Genomic DNA, 6,000 nt, shown 5'->3' on the forward strand with positions numbered 1-6,000 from the left:
GCAAATCAATCCCAGAACAACAGCAAAAGACCTTGTGAAGATGCTGGAAGAAACAGGTACAAAAGTATCTATATCCACAGTAAAACAAGTCCTATATCGACATAACCTGAAAGGCCGCTCAGCAAGGAAGAAGCCACTGCTCCAAAACCACCATAAAAAAGCCAGATTACGGTTTGCAACTGCACATGGGGACAAATATCGTACTTTTTGGAGAAATGTCCTCTGGTCTGATGAAACAGAAATATAACTGTTTGGCTAAATTGACCATCGTTATGTTTGGAGAAAAAAGGGGGTTGCTTGCAAGCCAAAGAACACCATCCCAAACGTGAAGCACGGGGGTGGCAGAATCATGCTGTGGGGGTGCTTTGCTGCAGGAGGGACTGGTGCACTTCACAAAATAGGTGGTATCATGAGGAAGGAAAATTATGTGGACAAATTGAAACAACATCTCAAGACATCAGTCAGGAAGTTAAAGCTTGGTTGCAAATGGGTCTTCCAAATGGACAATGACCCCAAGCATACTTCTCAAAGTTGTGGCAAAATGGCTTAAGGACAACAAAGTCAAGGTATTGGAGTGGCCATCACAAAGCCCTGACCTCAATCCTATAGAAAATGTGTGGGCAGAACTGAAAAAGTGTGTGCGAGCAAGGAGGCCTACAAACCTGACTCAGTTACACCAGCTCTGTCAGGAGGAATGGGCCAAAATTCATCCAACTTATTGTGGGAAGCTTGTGGAAGGCTACCCGAAACGTTTGACCCAAGTTAAACAATTTAAAGACAATGCTACCAAATACTAATTGAGTGTATGTCAACTTTTGACCCACTGGGAATGTGATGAAATAAATAAAAGCTGAAATAAATCATTCTCTCTACTATTATCCTGACATTTCACATTCTTAAAATAAAGTGGTGTTCCTAACTGACCTAAAACAGGGAATTTTTACTAGGATTAAATGTCAGGAATTGTGAAAAACTGAGTTTAAATGTATTTGGCTAAGGTGTATGTAAACTTCCGACTTCAACTGTAAATCTAAAAGTATCTGGTTTTACATATAATTAAGTTTTAAAAGTAAATGATATTGCTAAAATGTACTTAAATATATTTTTAAAGTATACATTATTTAAAATTCCTTTTATTAAGCAAACCAGACGGCACCATTTTCTTGTTTTCTCTAAATGTACGGATAGCCAGGGGCACACTCCAACACTCAGATATAATGTACAAGCGAAGCATTCGTGTTTAGTGAGTCCACCAGATCAGAGTCAGCAGGGACGACCAGGGATGTTCTCTTGATAAGTGTGTGATTTGGACCATTTTCCTGTCCTGCTAAGCATTCAAAATGTAACTAGTAATTTTGGGTGTCATAGAAAATGTATGGAGTAAAAAGTAAAAGTAGTCAAAAATATAAATAGTAAAGTCTGGTACAGATGCCCCAAAAAACAACTGAAGTACTTTAAAGTATTTTTACTTAAGTACTTTACACTACTGCCCTTTCCACAGTGGGGTCATATTAGTTTGTAGCCCAAACGTTTCGGACGGTACAGAAATAAATTGGTACATCAGCGTTACCAACTTTAGACTTTAATCCCCATGGTGCTTGTAGGTATCGTAGAGCAAAATGGTTAGTTTGTAGGCTCAAATGTTTGGACGCTACAGACGTTTTCGTGAGAAAACCGATTTTCGGGATGTCTCATGGTCTGACAAACACTGTATTAGCTCGCCCACCTTCCACCGCAGATGCGGAAGGCCAGCATAGGTGGTTGATTGAGACGCAGCCCATGCAACAGCTATCTAGGTTCCGTGTAGCTCAGTTGGTAGAGCATGGCGCGTGCAATGCCAGGGTTGTGGGTTCGATTCCCACGGGGGGCCAGTATGAAAATGTATGCACTCACTAACTGTAAGTCGCTCTGGATAAGAGCGTCTGCTAAATGACTAAAATGTAAATATCTTAAACTGAAGGATTTTGATGGGGATGTTTTTATTATGTTACTTAGGATTTTATCAGAACAACACACCTCACTACCCACTGGACACACCATGTCATTTCAACGTGGATAATTGGGTAATATTTGGTTGAGACGTTGATCAATAAGATTACAACCTATACTGAACAAAAATATAAACGCAACATGTAAAGTGTTGGTCCCATGTTTCATGAGCTGAAATAAAAGTTCCCAGAAATTTTTCAGAAGCACAAAAAGCTTATTTCTTGAGCACAAATGTGTTTATATCCCTGTTAGTGAGCATTTCTCCCTTGCCAAGATAATCCATCCACCTGACAGGTGTGGAATATCAAGAAGCTGATTAAACAGCATGATCTTTACACAGGTGCACCTTGTGCTGGGGACAATAAAAGGCCACTCTAAAATGTGCAGTTTTGTCACACAACACAATACCACAAATGTCTCAAGTTTTGAGGGAGTGTGCAATTGGCCTGCTGACTGCAGGAATGTCCACCAAAGCTATTGCCAGATAATTGAATGTTCATTTCTCTACCATAAGCTGCCTCCAACATCATTTTACAGAATTTCACAGAATGTCCAACCGGCCTCACAACTGCAGACCCTGTGTAACCACACCAGCCCAGGACCTCCACATCCGGCTTCTTCATCTGTGGGATCGTCTGAGGGTGTGCTGAAGAGTATTTATGTCTGTAATAAAGCCCTTTTGTGGGGGAAAAACTCATTCTGATTGACTGTGCATATACTCACCCACTCAAAAAGACCTCCAAAAGTTAGTTGAATTTCCAATGAGTTCACTATGCTTTTAACCATCTAAAAGCACAACCAAATTCCAAATGAAAACCAATGTCCGATTTTTGGTTTAGTTGTCACACAAATGTCTATCACTGAGCTTTCAACCATTTAAAAGCACAGCAAAGTTCAAATGGGATTACATTGTCAAATATTTTGTTTATTTATACAACAGATTAATGTATTATCACTGTGCTTAATCTAATAGCAGATTACATTAAAAGTACATGGTGCAAGTGATCAATGCCGTTCGAGATCCTGTGCAGATTATTACAGCAATTGTGACGATCTCCACAGACCTGCGATTATCTAGTTACAGTGGCTTGCGAAAGTATTCACCCCCCTTGGCATTTTTCCTATTTTGTTGCCTTACAACCTGGAATTAAAATGGATCTTTTGGGGGTTTGTATCATTTGATTTACACAACATGCCTACCACCTTGAAGATGCAAAATATGTTTTATTGTGAAACAAACAAGAAATAACACCAAAGAAAAACAGAAAACTTGAGCGTGCATTAATTCACCCCATCAAAGTAAATACTTTGTAGAGCCACCTTTTGCATGCAATTACAGCTGCAAGTCTCTTGGGGTATGTCTCTATAAACTTAGCATATCTAGCCACTGGGATTTTTTCCCATTCTTCAAGGCAAAACTGCTCCAGCTCCTTCAAGTTGGATGGGTTCCGCTGGTGTACAGCAATCTTTAAGTCATACCACAGATTCTCAATTGGATTGAGGTTTGGGCTTTGACTAGGCCATTGCAAGACATTTAAATGTTTCCCCTTAAACCACTCGAGTGTTGCTTTACCAGTATGCTTAGGGTCATCGTCCTGCTGGAAGGTGAACCTCTGTCCCAGTCTCAAATCTCTGGAAGACTGAAACAGGTTTCCCTCAAGAATTTCCCTGTATTTAGCACCATCCATCATTCCTTCAATTCTGACCAGTTTCCCAGACCCTGCCGATGAAAAACATCCCCACAGCATGATGCTGCCACCACCATGCTTCACTGTGGGGATGGTGTTCTCGGGGTGATGAAAGGTGTTGGGTTTGCGCCAGACATAGCGTTTTCCTTGATGGCCAAAAAGCTAAATTTTTGTCTCATCTGACCAGAGAACCTTCTTCCATATGTTTGGGGATTCTCCCACATGCCTTTTGGCGAACACCAAACGTGTTTGGTTATTTTTTTCTTTAAGCAATGGCTTTTTTCTGGCCACTCTTCCGTAAAGCCCAGCTCTGTGGAGTGTACAGCTTAAAGTGGTCCTATGGACAGATACTCCAATCTCCGCTGTGGAGCTTTGCAGCTCCTTCAGGGTTATCTTTGGTCTCTTTGTTGCCTCTCTGATTAATGCCCTCCTTGCCTGGTCCGTGAGTTTTGGTGGGCGGCCCTCACTTGGCAGGTTTGTTGTGGTGCCATATTCTTTCAATTTTTTAATAATGGATTTAATGGTGCTCCGTCGGATGTTCAAAGTTTCTGATATTTTTTTATATTCCAACCCTGATCTGTACTTCTCCACAACTTTGTCCCTGACCTGTTTGGAGAGCTCCTTGGTCTTCATGGTGCCGCTTGCTTGGTGGTGCCCCTTGCTTAGTGGTGTTGCAGACTCTGGGGCCTTTCAGAACAGGTGTATATATACTGAAATCATGTGACAGATCATGTGACACATAAATAAAGTCCACCTGTGTGCAATCTAACTAATTATGTGACTTCTGAAGGTAATTGGTTGCACCAGATCTTATTTAGGGGCTTCATAGCAAAGGGGGTGAATACACATGCACGCACCACTTTTCCGTTATTTATTTTGTTGAAGTTATTTTTTTAATTTCACTTCACCAATTTGGACTATTTTGTGTATGTCCATTACATGAAATCCAAATAAAAAAATCAATTTATATTACATGTTGTAATGCAACAAAATAGGAAAAACGCCAAGAGGGATGAATACTTTTGCAAGGCACTGTATGCTACTGTATCTTGAACATAGACGCTTTATATGATTACATAAGAAGACATTTATAGTTAAAGTATACCTCAAAATGTGGCCATGGATTGTTACTCATTTTAGGGTTGAATGTTACATTAGTTTGTGAGATAGCCTTCACTTTAAGCTATTTACTGTATTACAAAAGTAATATTGAATTGTGTTAGGTTGACAATGAAACCAAATATTATAATTTAGGAGGAGCAGTAGCCCTTACGAAAAAGCCACATGATTTCACATGTGGAAAATCACGTGACATTTCCACATGTTTTGAACATTTTAAATCATGTGCTTTGGAACACTTAACATGTGATGATATTTCACATACCCTTTCACGTGGATAACATTTTTCACATGAGATATCAGACAACACCAACTAAAAAGTAGCAGTGCGCAGGGACACATTAAGGCCTAGATTCAATAAGATCAAGCGTAAACACACGATAGCCGACACCCACATAGCTGGTGTTTTGGCGGTGTCAGAGGTGTAACTGAGTTAGAGCTGTCAAATCGGTGAACGGCTGCTCGTGGGGTCATTGTCATGAAGCCACACCGTCCTACTCGCGTTAGAAGTTCTGAACGAGAACATTTAGGCTGTATAGAAAAACTGAAAATCATTAAAGAAAACAATGAGGATTTCTATCAGTCTTTTCGAGGTGTAGAATACATATCACATTCCAGTGTTCCAACTTGTAAACAATGCTGCATGGGATTTCTTTTAATGCAGCTCAGTGCAGCCAATGGCAATTTCCGCTTCAGGTATAATGCCAGGAGACGCTTGTGGATTAGACAGCTCTAACGCAGTTCAACCTCCGACACCCCCAAAACAACCACTATGTGGGTGTCTGATAGCGTGGATATGATAGAATCTAGCCCTACGTGTGCATATGCTTTGAGCCACATCAAAAGAGACATGCCGAACAGGAGATGTATTTTTTTTTTTATGACATTATTGATGCAATTTCAATGTCGTTTGAGTTGCTTTGTGTATCACCAAATTTGCTTGAGATGATTTTACTGCAACACTGCTCAGTTTCTTGACATTTGTGTTTCATAGAGCTGTCAGTCAAGATGAGCTCATTACAGTTTTTTCCAACTGCTTACACACAAAATATTTTCATGTCACACGATTTTTGAAACCTCTCACTCAAAGTGCAAAACTACACACCAAATCTCCAAAACCATAAGCTATTTCTCAGCCTTTGACTCAGTTGTCAATTGCATGAAACACTTTTTTCTAAACACTACACACAATTCTCTACCTAAA

The sequence above is a fragment of the Coregonus clupeaformis genome, chromosome 40, assembly GCF_020615455.1.
Source record: "Coregonus clupeaformis isolate EN_2021a chromosome 40, ASM2061545v1, whole genome shotgun sequence".
Classification (NCBI taxonomy): Eukaryota; Metazoa; Chordata; class Actinopteri; order Salmoniformes; family Salmonidae; genus Coregonus; species Coregonus clupeaformis.